This window comes from Lissotriton helveticus, chromosome 1_1 (assembly GCF_964261635.1).
Source record: "Lissotriton helveticus chromosome 1_1, aLisHel1.1, whole genome shotgun sequence".
Classification (NCBI taxonomy): Eukaryota; Metazoa; Chordata; class Amphibia; order Caudata; family Salamandridae; genus Lissotriton; species Lissotriton helveticus.
Window position 1 is genome coordinate 32497537 of NC_136057.1, and position 19867 is coordinate 32517403.

Below are 19867 nucleotides of genomic sequence, written 5' to 3' on the forward strand. Positions count from 1 at the left end.
TAGACTTAAAGTTTTGTGTTTGCCAGCTAGCTCAGAGTTCACTAGAAACTTTCTCGAATAGGCAAGGAGGATCTGAACCTCCCTGGATAGACAAGAAGGGATTTAGTTTCTGACAACCATAGAACATGACAACTTTGCTCTCCCCTAATCAAGAGTGTATCTCTAGAGTCGTGTGAAAACAAAAGACGACTTATTTTACTCAGTCAGTACGTGCATTCTTAGTCTCACCAGATTGTAGAGAAAAGGAAGAGACGGGCGTGCTCAATAAAAGATGTTATTTATTGATCAGTCTCTTTTCTCATACAAGAGAAATGGATCGATATTATTGCAATACTTATGGTTAAGTAAAGTGCATACATTAAAAGTAGAAGTATAAAATAATACTGTAAAAACATTGATATGGTTTCTAAGCCATATGATGGTTTAAAATGGATAAAATAGATACATACACATATACATTTGACTAATCGTACTCAACTGGTGTTTCTAACTACGCCTACCCCAAATGTACCTGACCTAAGCCTAATACGTGGGCGGGAATAGAAAGTAGCAGTTTAAGTTAAGTTTGTTTTGCCAAGTGACTGACTCAAGAATTCTCTGCGAGGGGTTATTCAGTTCTGTACCTGGAATTTAGGATGAATGAGGGATGGTATCTCTCGTCTCTGGTCTCGATATTCCAAGCTGCCTGCGAGGGCTGCTCGGAAGCGCCGGAGCTGGATTTCTCGGCAGGAGAAAGCAGCGTCTCGTTCTCAGCGCGTCAGGAAGGCGGGGCTGCGCCAGCGGGGTCTGCTCTGCTCTGGGCTTCGGCAAGTCTGGCTGCTCCGATCTCGTCACCACCGCGTGTGTTTGCATAGGGCAATATCGGTAATATTTATACCTTTAAGGTGCCGAGATTGACGTAAGGATGGACATAGATACGTCAATAAGGATGTCATACGACTTGGTCGTTAGCACATTCTTTGGCTGAAGTTCTCGATGAAATCAAAACAATGGCCGCAGGGTTTTTCCCAGGTTGTCATAGGTTTGATTTGTTTTGAGAACTCCGTATGCCTTATCAGGGGCTGGAGGAATATCGCTATCTAATTAGATGGCAAGCGTTATGACCTAATCAGATAACACGTTCCTGTGCCGTAGTGTGGCTTAATCAGATAACGGTTTCTGCATCATGGGGGTTTTCTGCATCATGGGATGGCTGCTAGTTAACTTGTTAACCAGAATAGGGGGATCGATACAGAACCTATAGGAATACATCACACCCACTCCACGCTAACTATGGACATATTTACGAATCTATGCATAGTAAAACATACTGTAGAGTATCGTGTATACCTTACCACCCCAAAATACATAAATGCATTTTGAAATTATCAAATATACGGAAAAAACAGTCACATGTAATATATGCACTCAAGCTGTAGAATAATGCTAAAGTAATCACGCATATCTATACATTATCACTTAATTTGTATATGAGAATTTACACATGAAATGGCTCTTAATACAGAAAAAAGGTTCGAGACCATTCCATCACAGAATAAAATAATTATGAACATACCAGCGGGCAGCTAATGTCTATAAACTATCTAAAATTAGAAATGTTAGTTCTCTAAGAATAGTTCCTACTTTAAGCAGAAGATAAGTGTCCCGAAAAATGCGAAAAATATTTTGGGGCTGCTGAAAAAATTGCTGTCCGTGAACTGGAGGGAAAATGGTTCATGGTATTTTGCTTTTCTAGTTGAAGGCCAAATTCAGGGAACGCCGTGTACGAGCTTGCTCAAAAGTCTCTATTTCTGCTCTGGTGAGAGCATCATATCATTTAGACTCTCGAAAAAGTTGTCAACAGCTTCCTGGGAGAGTTCCACTAACTCGGAAAAAGGTGTAACCATGCATTCGTGCGCATGATTGTCTCCATTGACATTTTGGTTAGTATTGCTGACAGAAGGTCGTACCTGATCAATGCTGCTTTCATCATGAACTTCACTACCCCTTAATTGTAGTGGTGAAGCTTCCACGAATGCCGTCATCAGGATTGGTAGCCGTTGAGGGCAGCACAAAGCATGAGCCTTTATTGGACTCAACAATGTTTCTGCATCCATTGGCGCATCTGATTGTAGCGTCAGACAGGTGTCTAACACGCATTCTTCTCCGCATAGCAAGCACCTTAATACAGGTAAAACACATCGTTGCCACATTGGTCGAAATGAAAGAAACCAAGTCATGTTCAGGTCTCTAAGCCGGGATAGTCCCAGGATTTTTGATATCCGGTCCCGGTATCCAATGGCTAGGATTGTTTCTTCCCTTGTCGCAGGTGTTTTGTCTGTGACACGGTTTGCCATAACGAAATATTAGGACCAAGAATAGGATTCCTGCAATTAGTCCCAAAATGAGGGGAAGTCCGCCAAAAATCGAATGGACGAAATCTGGAAAAATACCCAGTATGGCTTTGAATGCTGTTCATGCCATCGAAAATACTGTCTTAAATACTTTTGAGACTCCACTGGTATCAGAAATATTTAAGATTTCATTCAGGATTTCTGCGAAATGTATGGGGGAATTAGTTGATAATAAGGAGTGAATCTCTGCAGTCGTCCTTGCGACTAGGAGATCATACGTTTCTTTTGATGACGTGAGCCTTGTCGGCGTCTGAAGAAGCACTGTTTTCATTCTGCTTAAAGTGTCTATTCGAATAGAAGTAATTTTCAAGTTGGGCCATGCCCTTGCCTCCCTGTCTGGAAGGGAGCTGGGGAACAATAAGCGTCCACAGCACTTGACCTTCGCAGTCGTAGTTACGAGATAAGGAGTCCCGGGCATAAGACTACAACATCTGCGGTCCACAATTAGAACGTAACTCCCATTATAGAGTCTTTGAAAGAATGGTTCTATCTCTGTTGCAGGTGTGCCTAGCTGGTGACATGAAAGGTTATTTGAGTTCCCTTCACAGGCTCCATGCAAACTAATTCCATTACACAGAAGTGTACCGCTTAGTGACATCGCACAATTATTGCCACTAAGAAACACTTTCTGTCCTTTATTACTGACACATGCATGTGAATAGGGCAAGTTCCATGTTGTTTTAATGTACCCTTTTCCCAATTTTTCGTACATGCCAGCCTGTATATATTTTTGGCAGTATTGAAACCTGAAGGTTGATATTGGAATATTAATTATCCCATGTATTATCCATTCACTGACAGGTCGTTCTGACATTGTCACTGGTAATCTCTCGAGTTTCTCAATACTCAGGATTGTATAATCAGCACCCTTCTGTGCCATACTGATTTGTTTATCAGTAAGGTTAAAGATATTGAATAGTGACGTTGTGTTGATTAAACGCCAAGGCACATAGCCTGAACGCAGATTTTGTAACGTCCAGCCAAGCTGTACAATAGAACGCAATTGAGACTGACCGTGTTGTAACAACAGTAAGTCTTGCGATAATATGTCGATTGCTGAAGACACAATGCTGTCCAGAGAAAAAATTCTGGAGGACAGAGTCATTAACCCATTGTCCACTACAGAAAGTGATTTTTCCAAATTAATACGGTCAATTTCCCGTATACTTTCTGCTGTCTCAATTTGAGTAACCTTCCAGGCCTCGTTGTATGCTGCATATACAGAGGCTGCTATGAAACGTTTTTGACGCTGTTTGCGCGGTCCCATAATGAAATCACGCAAGTCAGCACCATCAGTAAGTAAAGTTAGGTGTTGCTTAATTTCTGCCAGTGTGGAAGTTTGTAGCCACTGAAGGCATAATTTGCCCACACTGTAGGTGGTTATTATCCCTGGGTGTTGTCTTTGGGGATATCTAGGGTCTGGCCTGGTCAGTTTGAACCCCTGTGTTTTGTTCAGGAATCTGTCTTGACAGTTATTAGTATCTGTGGGCCAGATCAACCACTGTTTCCAATCAGGATGTGTTCTGTTTTGGTTTAATACATAGTTTACGTCTATCTCTTCATCTGTAGAGCTATTGCTGTACATTGTTGGTTTTGGAATAGACGGTTTATTTAAGTCTTTGATTTTGGCTAGGCCAAGACAGGTGGTTTGTTGAACAGTGTCATTTAAAAATATAATTTGTTCTGGGATCATGCAGGCTCTAAACAAAGATTCTATACCCTGTACTTGCCATTCTTTTGTACCCCAAACACTCTTTACTTCAACATTTTTGTCCCAATAATCAAAACCAAAAGTATTCATTTGTTCAAAGAATGAGTCTGAATATATCAATTTCGTGTTTGTTATCATGGTCTTTGTCCCTGTCTTATTTGACAATTGGAAATAAAATGTTTCAGCATTACTTGTGTTAAAACCTGAGAAGTATGAATATTTGTCATAAACAGTTCTTGAGCTTCCTTTTGGAGGGGTTGCACAATGTTCCCATTGATTATAATTTAAAACATTTCTAGGTTGTGCAGATCTATGTAGAAAATGGTTACCATAGTGGTTATAACAGTACATACTATCATAATTTGTCGAACCCTGCAAATAATCATGTTTGGTAAATTTAGCAGACATCACTAAGTCAGACATCATATTATTTATACTTTCAAAGTCCCAATCATCAGCAAATGAGCTTGGTTTTACAAAGTCACTCAACGAGATCTTAATTTGGTGTGGATATTTCAGGATTTCAACCGGACCATAAATTTCGTAGTCAGTGTTGTCCCATGCTACCCCACCCGGTATAGGATTGGCTGTGAAGTTGACTGAAGAAAGTTCTCTTTTCTCGACGTGTGAAGATGTGTGTGGTTTGAGGATCAAGTTGATTTTCTGACTTGCTGTGTCCATTTTAGCATATTTTCCCTCAATGAAGCGTCCCAAAGTTAGTACCATGATGAGCCAAAGTATGAGGATAAATGCACCAAAACCCACCCAAAATTCAATCCATGGAGAAATCAGATATGTTTCTTTCAGTTGTTTCAAAAGTACTTTAACTTTATCTTTAAAGGTTTTTGTTGATGGCTGTGTTTTTGATTCAGTGAAGTCTTCAGAGGAATCATCGAAGTTTATGAAGTAGCCGGATGCAGTTCTGTCAATTGTTCCAATTGCTTCAGGATTACTGTTTCTTGCATAGTCGTTTGTTACTTCATTATAGATTGGTGTGTCTCTGCTAAATGTTTTTATTTGGGTTTTCAGAGGTCTAAGTTCCATTGCATTGTTGCATAGTCCTTGTTGTAGTTCTGTAGGCGTTTCGAATGTGATTAGCCTCTTAGATTGGACCTCTGTATTGGTAGCAAACCTTGGTGTTCTACTACTTATCGGGAGTCCACTTGGCCTACTATTTGTTATCGGCCACATGATTGTGGTTTTACCAGGTCGATGGATACAACTCGGTTCTCCTTTTTACCAGCAAGCGGCGGTAGTACAACTGATCTTGTCCCGTTGATGGACAAGACAGGAACTGCTTTTCTGTAAGAAGGCCCAAATTCCTTCTTTACCGCGATCTTTTCTCTGACTAGATCCCCGACTTTTGGAATCCAGACAGGTCTTGCTGGGACAGGTGGTGGTTCTTCAGTGGTTGTTGGCTGCTGTTTCAACTTTATGTTGCTCAGGTCTTTTCTTGTTTCGTTTAAGTCCTGCAAAATAGCCAAACGATCTTTGATATCAAAGCTTTTTTCCTTCACCACTGAAGTCTGACTGTCGAGGTCTAAGACTAACATCCTAGTTCCAAATAATAATTCGTACGGACTGAATCCCTTCAGAGAATTTCTTGGCAAGTTATTTAGACTACGTTGGACACTTATTAGATGTTTGACCCACCCAGCTCCCGAACCTAATATCCTTTCCGTTATAGATAGCTTTATGCCTTGGTTTTTTCTTTACACCATCCCGTATCCCTCAGGAAGGAAGTGAGAAGATTCCCGCTGTGCTATGCTCATTTGGCCATGTTTCCCCTCAGGCTTAAGGGCTAAAGTGAGAACAATGGTCAAACGTAGCATGCTCCTAGCGTATATGCCATTTAGACTCGCAAATCTTTGTATAACAGTCCAGACGTCAGCCGAGTGCTGAGGATCTACATTATAAGTGGAAACTAGCCTGTATATGTTAATCGGACGCTTTGCTTTTTACTGTTGATTCTTTCTGGAGTGAAACGCCACGGTATTACACCGTTTCTCTCACCACTGCGATTTCTGTTACAGTTTGGGCAGTTCTTTACAAACATGGTATGATGCAGGCTCATGCCTGGCCACCAGTACCTTGATTGTAATTCTTCCAGAGAATCTTTTAGTTTGAGGTGTCTGAGACCCTCACCCATATGTGCGTCTGCAATTAACAAGGTTCTCCTGTCCATGTTTGGAATTACTCTATCCCCCACTCCAGGGATTCGAGCAAAAGGGACGGAGTTTGCATCGATTATGTATGTATAATTGAGTGGATAGTTGATCGGTAGCGCTGAGCAATCGCCTTTTGATGACGTTTTCACCGCCAGCACTGTTTCACCGTCAATATATTTTAATGTACGCTTTTTTCTAGCTACGGAAGCCGATTTAGTTGCTACCGCTGTGGCTGTCTCAGCCAATGAATTCCCTGCAACGTGAACGCCATCACGCTGATACTCAGTGAGTGTGTCACGTGAGTCTTTGGTAGTTCTTTTTGTAACAGAACTATTTGTTCCCAAAGCAGTTTTTGCTTTATTGTTGCACCTGTGTCATCTTTGTAACCGTTTTGAATCCATGTCTGCAAATCCTTGTTATATGATTTGACGCAGTAATATGAATCGGACACTATAAGTGTCGGGAATTCGCGATCCGCATTATCTAGCGCCATTTTCAATGCTATTATTTCAGTCTGTTGTTCTGAATTAGTTTCTACTGAGTGTGTTTTTGTTAATAGAGGTCTTAGTTTACCTCCGCGCCACACTTCTTTTGTAATCTCACATGTGGGGTTGTATGCTTGTTCTCCCCAAACGGAGGGTTGAGCATGTCCGTCTGTATAGATTACACAAGCGTATTGTCGTAAGGGCAGAATGTCGATTGGCAGAGGGAATGTTCTTTCATATTCTAGATTTTTCAATTCCTTTAGTTCTGGATCAAAGTAGTAGTATACTTTGTCCGTTGTAATTGAATTCACCCATTGTATCCATTCCGGATTCAATGTTGTTGTTGGTAAATTACACGGTGTTGTTAATGCCTCAAAGGCTGATTCTGCTGTTCTGACTGTGATGTGTCTACCGTCCGCTTGATCTTTTTCTCTAGCTATTGCGGTTTGGACTGCATAAACAATGTTTTCTTTAATGCTGAACTTCTTTTCAGCTTCTGTGTACAAGTGTGATTTGAATGCAATTGGTACCTTTTCTCCCTCATTAGAGGTCAGGTATGCGAATCCGCATCTTCCTGGGATGACTCGAATCACAAGATTGCGTGTGTTATCACGTGTTTCTAATTTTGTTTTAATTAACATGTCTGTTTGTAAGGATCTCAGAATTTCTGTGTGTATTTGAGTCCAATTGGTTCTTTTAAAATCTGGTTTTATTAGATCATAAAGGGGTTTGACCCTTTCTGCGTAATTTGCAATGTACGTTCTTTCGAAATTTAGGAAGCCTAGAATTGACTGTAGGTTTTTTAGTGTTCTAGGTGATTGGAGTACGGCACATTTCTCTAGGAAATTGTCAGCCAGGCTTTTGCCTTCACTTGATAATTCATATCCTAAAAACAGGACTGTTAGATGAGCAATTCTGGATTTTTTAAAGTTGAATTTGTAACCCTCTGCTGCGAACCCAAGTATTATGGTGTTCACTCTCTTCAAGTGAGTATCCAAGTCATCATCTGTCAAGTATATGTCCGACATACGATAATGCTTCGTCATCATATGTTTGTAGTAATTCTGTTACTCTCGCTGAGAATACCCCATGGCTATTCTTGTACCCCTGGGCTAACCGACAGAATTGTTTTTGAATGCCATTTATTGAGAACGCAGACAAATATCTGCTCTCTGGTGCTATGTTTTGACAAAAGAATCCATTAGAGATGTCTAATGTTGTTTTGTATTTTTTGCGCACTATGTTATTCATTAGTGCAGCACTATGCGAGTTTTGCACTGCAAAAGTTTTGCAACATGATTTAAGGTGTCGGTAATCCAAAACTAGACGATATGAATTGTCTGGTTTGGAGACCGGAAACAAAGGGTTGTTCATTTGTGAGGTGCAAGTTTCAATCACCCCCTGGTATTCTAATTGATCTAGGATTTCTTTTACCTGTTTTTTAGCTTCTTGCTTAATTGGGTACTGTCTTTGTGCAGTAGGTTGTGATTTTAACTGGATTTTGTGAGGAGGATAGTCCTCATCCCATCCTACATGGTTTTTATATAAAGCAGGAGCTAGAGCTACTGCCCACTTTCTAGCAAGTGTATATTTTTTATGAATTGGGATATGATTTGAGAAGGCAGGCATAATTATTTCTTCGCCATGAGGGCACTCCCTGACAAACTCTGGTGGCCAGTCTTTTTCAGCTAGAAGGATGTCATAGCCCTTGGAGAGATTATCCCAAAATAGTCCCCTTATTTTTCTAGTCTTATCCCCTTCTATACGTAAAGTTATTTCATATATTTTGTGAGGTTTGCTAACTCTGGTGTTTGCAGTTTCCACTTGAAGATATTCATTCGTGTCCACTGTCTCCAGATGATTCATAAGGACTTTGCGAGCTATGCTCACTTCTGCTGCGCTGTCTAGCATTGTCTGAGCCCATTCTCCGTTTTTCAGTTGTGTCCTCAGTATTCTCGGCATTGTTAACTACCTTGATACTGGCTACCTTCTTTTTTGGAAATTGCAGTTTCTTTTTTAGATGAGCAGATTCCTTGTCTTTGGACTTGGCGTGCTCTTCTCTTTGTTCTGATCGTCCTCTTCTTTCCGATTTCTGCGAGGAAGTCTGAAAAGATTGAGAGGGACGTGTATCAATGTCTTGATATCTATCAGGCTTCTTTATATTATCCCTATTTCTAAGGTTATATCTTTTCCCAGAGGGGTCACTTTGGGGTGACCTGTGTCTTTGGTTCGGAGATTTTTCTCTCCGCCGAGGAGACCTTCCTCTGGACTGGAATTTCTTTTCTTTAGGATTGGATTGTTTGTTTCCATCCCAGCTCTTTTTTTGTGATGTTGAATTATTATTAAAAAATATTTTTTCAGGACTTTCAATCAGTTGTGGTTTTACTGGTATTCCACCTAAACTATCTCTACCTAGTTCCTCATAGGATTTTTCTATAATTCTGGCAATTTCAGCTGGTTGGTCTGCTATATCTGTCTCCTTTAACCTCTGGCGGATCGCCACGTTTGCTGCTTCTCCCTTTATGTTGGCTAATAATATAGCCGAGACCTGCTTGAAGTCTTTTAGTAATTTCATACCAAGAGTTAAAGCGGGTTCTGGACCATATTCGTCTTGAATTTGTTTTAGCACATCTGGTATTACCGAAATGGATGGAACACCGTGCGTTTTTGTGTAGATGGAAGCAAAGACTGTACCCCAAGTGTCACAGTCCTCCACGTGTGGTGGGATTCCCATTGGAAGACAGATAGTCAGAATCCTGTGTTTTTCTAACGGGGTGGTGTCTGGAAACACCGCCTCTATTTGGGTGATTTTTTGTGCTAACCAGAATGGTATTTGTTCCCGTTTAGCTGGTACTTTACCTAGGCAGGATTGTATGTTCTGTGGTGTAATTTTATTTGTGTTCCCCTGATGAGGGGTCAGCTGTGGAATTTTAATTGATGGTTGAATTGTTGAAGTCCGCATCACATATTGGACTAATTGTCTATGTATTTTTATTAATTGTTTTAGTTGTACTAAAAGATCTGCTGCAGACATTCTTTCGAAGTCTGGATGTGGTGTGTATCCGGCTAGGACCGGCCACGTTGCTCCTGGTCTACCTAATGGACCGAGCCTGGTGATGTGATTATTATGTTTTAGGGCGCCATTAAATAAGAGCAGGTGCTCTTGAAATTTAAGTGGTACTTCCACCTCCTCGAAAGGAGTGTACGCATCAGGAGGTTCCTCTGTTTTGTAATAGTGGAAGTACTTTGTTACAGCATTTGCTGCTGGAAAGTGTATCCATGAATAGAACACCTCTGTCTGCCGATATTCGTGTGCCTCAATTACGAATATGACTGTGCCACCTCTAGGTGTCAGTCCATTTTCTATAAGTTTTAAGGTTATAGATTTCCTTGTGTTGACCGGGATGATTATTATACCCGGGTCTGCTTCTTGCATAGCAGTATCAGCTTCTGCGAGTTCAGTTGCTATTCTAACTGTCTCTTTTTCATCATCACTGTCTACCATTTTACCGACGGGAAGCTTATTTCTTTTGTTTGCAGATCAGGTTTCTTATGGAAACAAAGATTAGATGCACAATATTTTGGAACAGTGTATCCTTCAACGTTGACTAAACCAAGAACCATACATAGGAGTTTCCTCCTGCGAGGTCTGGCGGATATTACCTTTCACCCACTCCAGACGTCTTTGGAGTATTATGGGAAAAAAAGGGGTCTGAGTGAAAAAGCACGACTGAGTTACTCTAAATGTCTTGCTTTAGTTTTATCGCCTATCCAAACGAGTTGGGCGCCATGTAGTGTAGTTCCTATTATCCCAATAGGCTCTGCGCATTGGAATAATACCTTCAATAGTATAGGCCTAGACCAGACGTTAACTAGGTCTACTACTGTCGATATTAGACTTAAAGTTTTGGGTTTGCCAGCTAGCTCAGAGTTCACTAGAAACTTTCTCGAATAGGCAAGGAGGAGTTTAACCTCCCTGGATAGACAAGAAGGGATTTAGTTTCTGACAACCATAGAACATGACAACTTTGCTCTCCCCTAATCAAGAGTGTATCTCTAGAGTCGTGTGAAAACAAAAGACGACTTATTTTACTCAGTCAGTGTTGGACCCTGCTCAGCCCAAGCACTGCAGGAGCGAAGCATGCACCAGTCCCCTTCTCTTGTCCACCGAAAACCCACAAATTGGATTATACTGTGAGTATCCCAGTGAACCCGAAAAGAGGGTGGTATAATACGAGACACCAAGTCTCCCACCCTGTTGAACGTCAGGACACGGCTCCCTCCTTCACGCTTCTGCACCTGAAGTCAACAAGGGAAAGAATAACACTCAATATACATAACACCAATATAGCCTCTATATCTGTTACCAGTTCCACCAAAACACCCAAACAACATATACCCCCTTCTTACCAATGGTAAGCGCAGGCTTGGCTTCGTGTAGGGACTGGTATCTCCAACAATGGATAATAATAACTCTCCAAGGAGATAGAACCCAGTCAGGGGCACAAAGAAAAACGAAGTCCTGAAGTTACTGAAGATGCATGCTATGCACCGTACAAGGGGAAAAAAAAATGGCTGGGAAATAATTCCGCTAGCGCCAGCTAGCACCAGCTACAAAAAAAAACCTTAATATATAAAATAGGGCAAGGGATAATGGGCAAGGGATAATAAAGAGACTAGCGACTCTCTTTCCTACACGCCAGCAGTTTGTATCCAAAACAACAATAGCGGAATGACCCAAAACGTCACATCCGCGCGCCGAACGATGTAGACAGGCGCTTACTTGCAAATTGCCAGATGAAAACAAACAGCGCGTTTAACACCGCGCTGTCGGCAAAAAGACAAAAAAGGTGAAAACGGGAGCCCCCGCTCACATCAAGATACGATACAAAAATGCTGGCGAACAACAAGGGAGGGGACAGAAAGAAAACAGGAATGGCACAAAAAATAAGAAAAGGGGAACTAACTTACTCTCTAATACAGTGGGGAGGGACAAGGAGACAAGGAGACCAAAAAACGAACAGAAATCCCCCACGAGCCCGTGGGAGACAGTAAAGGAGCAAGGGGCAATGAATCCTCCTCAGCAAGCACAGGAAAACGAAGGAGCTGGATACCAGGGCCACAACGTTGGCGATATCGAGCAATGAACAAAGAGGTAGGACACAAATATATACATTGCCCAAGTCATGTGATGGTGGCCCATGGTCACAGAAACAGGACTAACTGCCGTTTCCTAACAGTACCCCCCCCCTACGGCCCTCCCCACGGGACGGGGCTTCATGGGATGCTGCCTATGGACCAATCGGACCAATCGAGGGGCATGAACCCCACCAGCCGGCTCCCAAGTCCTGTCCTCCTGTTTATATCCCTTCCAATCAATCAAGTAAAAGAGGCGACCCCTAACCCGTTTAGAGTCGCAGATGGCATGTACCTCAAATTCCTCCTGACCATCAATTGTCAAAGGAGGAGGCGGGGGCAACACCTGTGCAGAAGGTATGTAAGGTTTCAACAAGGACGCATGAAACACAGGATGTACCCCATAGTCCTGTGGCAACTCAAGCTTCATTGCAACTGGGTTAATAACCTGGACTATTGGAAAGGGACCTACGTACCTGGGCTGCAATTTACGAGACCCCTGCAACCGCAGATTACGAGACGCCAACCATACCAAATCGCCCACCTTATACGGGGGAGCTGGGGCCCGATGTCTATCCGCCTGTGTCTTCATAGCAGCCTTGGCCTCCACCAGACTCTCCCGGGCCAAGCCCCAGATATCACTCAATTGCCTACAAATCCCGTCAATGGCTGGCATGCGTCCCGTGGGCTGAATGGCCACCGCCCTAGGGTGGTACCCAAGTGAACAATAGAATGGGGTCATGCCCAAAGCGGAGTGCAAGCTGTTGTTATATGCAAACTCGGCAATGGGCAGAGCCGTCACCCAATCACATGACAAGGAGGTAATCAAACATCTCAGGTACTGTTCCATTGTCTGATTAGTACGCTCAGTCTGTCCATCAGACTGAGGATGGTATGCCGAGGACAAACGTATCTCTGTCTTCAGGACCAGACATAGTTCAGACCAGAAATGGGACACAAATTGTGCCCCCCGATCGGATATGATCACCTCTGGCATTCCATGTAAACGTACTACTGAAGACATAAAGACCACCGACATTTCCTTGGCTGTAGGGATCTTGCAGAGTGGTATGAAATGTGCCATTTTGGTGAATAAATCCACCACTACCAATATAGCCGTATATCCAGAGACTAATGGTAGTTCAGTCACAAAATCCATACTGATGGTATGCCACGGGGATGGCGGTACCTCCAAAGGGCACAGAAGCCCTGAGGGCTTACAGTGCGATGGCTTGTTGATGGCACATACAGGGCATGACTTAACATATCCCTGAATGTCCTTTATCATGGAGTCCCACCAAAACCACCGCTCACACAGTTCTCTTGTCTTTCTCATCCCTGGATGTGCCACCAGTGCAGACGAATGGCACCACTCCAAAACCTCATCCCTTAGAGAAGGAGGGATTACCATCCTGTCCCCATGATACAACAACCCTTCCTTCTCTCTTACCTCAGGCACAGATAACAAAGGAGCTAGGTCAAAATGCTTCAATCGCTCTTTTACCAAACCAGGAAATTCATCCATATCCATGGCCCCCACTATCCGCTTACCATCTATCATGGCCCTGTTCTCCGCCATGGATTCTTCCCCTTTTGGCTCACTATGTATCCGAGAAAGGGCATCGGATTTAACCTGTTGGGCCGCTGGCCTGTAGGTGATGACAAAATCATATTCATTAAAGAATAACACCCACCGCATCTGACGAGGTGTCAATGCCCTAGCGGAACGGAAAAATTCAAGGTTTTTGTGGTCTGTATAGATGGTGATAACGTGTCTAGCACCCCACAAATAGTGTCGCCATTCCTCGAATGCCAATTTTACGGCTAGCAACTCTCGTTCGGCCACTGTATAATTCCTTTCGGCGGGCAACAATGTCTTTGAGAAAAAGGCGATTGGATGCATATGACCGGTGGATTCGTCACGCTGGGATAACACCCCACCTACAGCACACATGGAGGCATCGGTTTCTACAAAGAACGGCAGGGCAGGATCAGGGTGCACCAATACGGGAGCTGAAGTGAAGTGCTCCAATAAAGACCGAAAAGCTTTCTGAGTCTCACTGGTCCACTCAAAAGGAACACCCTTTCTCAACAGACGAGTCATCGGTGACACCACCTCGGAGAAATGCGCAATGAATCGCCGATAGAAGTTGGCGAAACCCAGGAGCACCTGAATCTGTTTCACAGAGGTAGGCACAGGCCAGGTCACAATGGCCTGTATCTTCCCTGGATCCATTCGTATCCCCTTTGCTGAAATAACGAAACCAAGAAACTCTACCTCTTGAGTATCAAACTGGCATTTCTCTAGCTTGGCATAAAGATGGTGCTCCCGGAGTGTCCGCAATACCTGAAGTACATGATCTGTATGCTCTGCCCTTGTTTCAGAAAACACAAGAATATCGTCTAAATAGACGATAACTGTGCGATCCAAGTATTCACTAAGCACCTCATTTATGAAAAACTGGAACGCCGCCGGCGCATTACATAAGCCGAACGGCATCACAGTATATTCATATAAACCATACTTGGTCCTAAAAGCCGTTTTCCACTCATCCCCGGGTCTCATCCTAATTAGATGGTAGGCTCCCCGCAAATCCAATTTTGTAAATACGGTAGCCCTACGGAGCTGATCTAACAACACGGAGATGAGTGGAAGAGGGTACCTGTTCTTCACTGTGGCCGCATTCAGAATCCTATAGTCCACACATGCCCTGAGGGTCCCTTCCTTCTTAGGAATGAAGAAAATAGCAGATGACACAGGGGAGGAAGACGGACGAATGAACCCAAGTCTCAACATCTCATCGATGTACTCCTTCAAGTGTTCTTCTTCTGGTTCCGACAATGCGTACACCCGACTACAAGGCAAAGAGACCCCTGGTACCAGGTCTATCTTACAATCATAAGCCCTGTTAGGGGGAAGTGTCTGGGCATTCGTCTTATCAAAGACGTCCTTAAACGCCAAGTACTGAGGAGGAACAGATCCCACATCCGTCACAGCGCAAACCAACGGTTCGATCTGTACCCGTGCAACGGCGTAACAATGCTTCAAACAGTACGCTGAATCTAACGTCACCAACCTCTGCACCCAATCAATCCTCGGATTATGCTTCTGCAGCCATGGTACCCCCAACACCAATCCAAATGAAGGGGCATCGATTAGATCGAAAACCACCATCTCGGAATGCCCATTCTCACAAGATAGACCCAGAGGTGCAGTCTGACGGGTGATACACCCCGATGTCAGCTCAGTACCATCAATAGCCCTTACTGGCTCAGGTCGTTCCTTCAGCTGCCAAGGAACCCCCAGCTTCTCTGCCATAGTGATATCCATAAAATTGCCAGTGGCGCCTGAATCCAACAATACTGATACAGAAACACAATCCTGGGTCCGTATCAATAACTGGGCATTGATAACGAAATGTCTAGGTGCTTGGTCTATGGAACCGACAACCTCATACTGTTGACCATGTCCTTCACCTACCCTGCGATCTACCTGAACACAAGCCACCTTCTTGCTGAATCCCACACCAGAGGGCTTCACAGGACATTCCCTAGCAAAATGACCCCCCTGACCACAGTATAGGCACAAATTGTTCTCCCTCCTTCTCTTCTTCTCCTCTGGCGCCAAAGGACCCCGTACCCCGCCCAGTTCCATGGGCTCGGGTGCTGCCTTGTTATCCCCTGTGGCTTTTACCTCCGCCCTCACGTAACTACCTCTGGATGCCTGGAACCTACTACGCTCACCTCGCCTCTCGGACACCCTGTGGTTCAGTTTAACCACCAGATCTATGAATGCCGCACAATCTTCTGGTGGATCTACCACCTGGGACAAGATGTCCTTTAGCTCTTCACAGAGACCCTGATAAAATATTGAAGTTCTCTTTTCAGCGGGCCAATGAGTCTCAGATACCAGTCTGTTAAAAGAAGCAATATAGGACAACAAATCCTGTCTGCCCTGCCGGAGCTTCATTAGTTCAGCGTCACTAGCCTGCATAAACGCATTCTTGGCAAACAGTCCCCGCATGAGTTCTTTAAATGCGCTATAATTGTACAACACCCGATCATCGCTATCCACCAAAGGTATAGCCCATTGAGCCGCATTGCCAGCCAGGTAGGATATAGTGAAGGCCACCTTTGCAGAATCATCAGGGAAGGCACTCGGTCTGCACATGAAATGTAGCTGACACTGGGTCATAAACATTCCGAATTTCTCACTATCTCCCGTGAATCTCTCAGGAGGGGCCAATGGCACAGCTACCGGGGATGATACTGTGACGTTTATAGGGTTACTGGTGTTACTACCTCCCATTGTACCCTGACCAACCCCCCCACTGTACTGGAAGGTCGCAGAGTGAATAACGGGAGCGGCCCCCCTTTGGTGTGACTGTTCTCTGGCCCTGACAGCCACCAACTCCTGTTTCAAACCAGTGTTCTCCTGCTGTAATTCCTGAACCTGTGTCTGTAATGTCTGTAATGCCCCCATGATATCCTGCATTGAAGGACCTCCTGAGCCATCCCCACTGCGTTCCCATCCACGTCCATGCTCGCTCAGGCAGTGCTAAATACGTGGGCTCGATATTCTGTTGGACCCTGCTCAGCCCAAGCACTGCAGGAGCGAAGCATGCACCAGTACCCTTCTCTTGTCCACCGAAAACCCACAAATTGGATTATACTGTGAGTATCCCAATGAACCCGAAAAGAGGGTGGTATAATACGAGACACCAAGTCTCCCACCCTGTTGAACGTCAGGACACGGCTCCCTCCTTCACGCTTCTGCACCTGAAGTCAACAAGGGAAAGAATAACACTCAATATACATAACACCAATATAGCCTCTATATCTGTGACCAGTTCCACCAAAACACCCAAACAACATATACCCCCTTCTTACCAATGGTAAGCGCAGGCTTGGCTTCGTGTAGGGACTGGTATCTCCAACAATGGATAATAATAACTCTCCAAGGAGATAGAACCCAGTCAGGGGCACAAAGAAAAACGAAGTCCTGAAGTTACTGAAGATGCATGCTATGCACCGTACAAGGGGAAAAAAGAAGGGCTGGGAAATACTTCCGCTAGCGCCAGCTAGCACCAGCTACAAAAAAAACCTTAATATATAAAATAGGGCAAGGGATAATGGGCAAGGGATAATAAAGAGACTAGCGACTCTCTTTCCTACACGCCAGCAGTTTGTATCCAAAACAACAATAGCGGAATGACCCAAAACGTCACATCCGCGCGCCGAACGATGTAGACAGGCGCTTACTTGCAAATTGCCGGATGAAAACAAACAGCGCGTTTAACACCGCGCTGTCGGCAAAAAGACAAAAAAGGTGAAAACGGGAGCCCCCGCTCACATCAAGATACGATACAAAAATGCTGGCGAACAACAAGGGAGGGGACAGAAAGAAAACAGGAATGGCACGAAAAATAAGAAAAGGGGAACTAACTTACTCTCTAATACAGTGGGGAGGGACAAGGAGACAAGGAGACCAAAAAACGAACAGAAATCCCCCACGAGCCCGTGGGAGACAGTAAAGGAGCAAGGGGCAATGAATCCTCCTCAGCAAGCACAGGAAAACGAAGGAGCTGGATACCAGGGCCACAACGTTGGCGATATCGAGCAATGAACAAAGAGGTAGGACACAAATATATACATTGCCCAAGTCATGTGATGGTGGCCCATGGTCACAGAAACAGGACTAACTGCCGCTTCCTAACAGTCAGTACGTGCATTCTTAGTCTCACCAGATTGTAGAGAAAAGGAAGAGACGGGCGTGTTCAATAAAAGATGTTATTTATTGATCAGTCTCTTTTCTCATACAAGAGAAATGGATCGATATTATTGCAATACTTATGGTTAAGTAAAGTGCATACATTAAAAGTAGAAGTATAAAATAATACTGTAAAAACATTGATATGGTTTCTAAGCCATATGATGGTTTAAAATGGATAAAATAGATACATACACATATACATTTGACTAATCGTACTCAACTGGTGTTTCTAACTACGCCTACCCCAAATGTACCTGACCTAAGCCTAATACGTGGGCGGGAATAGAAAGTAGCAGTTTAAGTTAAGTTTGTTTTGCCAAGTGACTGACTTAAGAATTCTCTGCGAGGGGTTATTCAGTTCTGTACCTGGAATTTAGGATGAATGAGGGATGGTATCTCTCGTCTCTGGTCTCGATATTCCAGGCTGCCTGCGAGGGCTACCCGGAAGCGCCGGAGCTGGATTTCTCGGCAGGAGAAAAGGCAGCTTCTCGTTCTCAGCGCGTCAGGAAGGCGGGGCTGCGCCAGCGGGGTCTGCTGTGCTCTGGGCTTCGGCAAGTCTGGCTGCTCCGATCTCGTCACCACCGCGTGTGTTTGCATAGGGCAATATCGGTAATATTTATACCTTTAAGGTGCCGAGATTGACATAAGGATGGACATAGATACGTCAATAAGGATGTCATACGACTTGGTCGTTAGCACATTCTTTCGCTGAAGTTCTCGATGAAATCAAAACAATGGCCGCAGGGTTTTTCCCAGGTTGTCATAGGTTTGATTTGTTTTGAGAACTCCGTATGCCTTATCAGGGGCTGGAGGAATATCGCTTGTCTAATTAGATGGCAAGCGTTATGACCTAATCAGATAACACGTTCCTGTGCCGTAGTGTGGCTTAATCAGATAACGGTTTCTGCATCATGGGGGTTTTCTGCATCATGGGATGGCTGCTAGTTAACTTGTTAACCAGAATAGGGTCAGAAATAGGGGGATCGATACAGAACCTATAGGAATACATCACAGGTGAGCCCAGGTCAGTCGTCAGACTGGAAATGTCCCAGTTGGTGGTTATTGAAAGTGATTTCTAGAGATGATCAACCTATCATTGATCACTGCTCAGAGCAGGAAGACCTTTGATGAGCCTGAGGTTCTTCAGGACTTGGGGTCAACTTTTTGTTTTTTTACAATTGCATCCAACTTTAAATGCATCAGGGAGGAAGTCCTGTTCAAGAGACAAATGAATCATAGGCAAGAAATGGACTGGGTGGATCCCTAGCTAGGAATCTGAGCAGTCTATGGCAAGGCGTTTGTCTTGTCAAAGGCTTGTCTAATGGCTTTTTCAGTTATAAGGTTGAAGAAAATGAAGGATGATTCCCAGATTGTCCTGATAAGGATGATCCGAACACATTCAGGGGGAGTATGGAGACTGTCTATGATGTCTCTGAATCTTCTTAAAAAATCCGTCTCCCTACTATCAGTTGGGCAGTGTGCTTGGGGTTTCAGATGGGACCTTTCTCCTGGTATTAGTCTTGTTGTTAAACTATGAGACTGATACACCCACAGATATGCTCTATACTGAGCTCAAAATGTCCTAGTACTCCTTGCAATTTGATTTTATTTTATTCATGGTTTATATAGCGATTGAATGCCCAGAGGCGTCTTGGCGCTGCTTTCACGCAGGAGATCAATATGCTACATCCATACCAGAAAACTAGTTTCTAAAGAGTCAAGTTTTCATGCTTTCCAAAAAGACATAAGATTGGGTCTGTCTCTTAATGTGAAGTGAAGAGAGTTCCAGAGTTTGACAGTTCCTTAAATTAAGCTTTTGTCGCCCCAACTGGATCTTTAGGTCCTAGGGACCACCAGAAGCTTTGCAATAGCTCATCGTAGGTATCTGGAAGGAGAGTACCAGATAAAGCGTTTTCTCAGGTAGCCTGGGCCAATAATATGCAGAGTCTTAAAGGCTATACATAAACCTTTCAATTCAATCCTTTTACAAGTTGGGAGCAGATGTAGCTTCACCAGATGTTGAGATACAGATTAGTATTCGAGAATACCCACAATGAGCCGTGCTGCGGCATTTTGCAGCATCTGCACTCTCTCCAGGGATTTTATTTTTGGATATTAAGAAATAGGGCATTCCCGTGATCCAATTTGGATAGGGCTAGACCTTTGACTACTGTCTTCTGGAGGTCTGGAGGAAGAAACAG

The 19867-nt window shown here is 43.8% G+C and overlaps 1 protein-coding gene across 2 annotated transcripts in view; it reads right to left on the reverse strand.

Moving 5' to 3' along the window:
- Positions 1 to 19867, reverse strand: part of LOC144819699 (arylsulfatase A-like) — a 99590-nt gene that overhangs the window by 36702 nt on the left and 43021 nt on the right. The window lies entirely within an intron of this gene.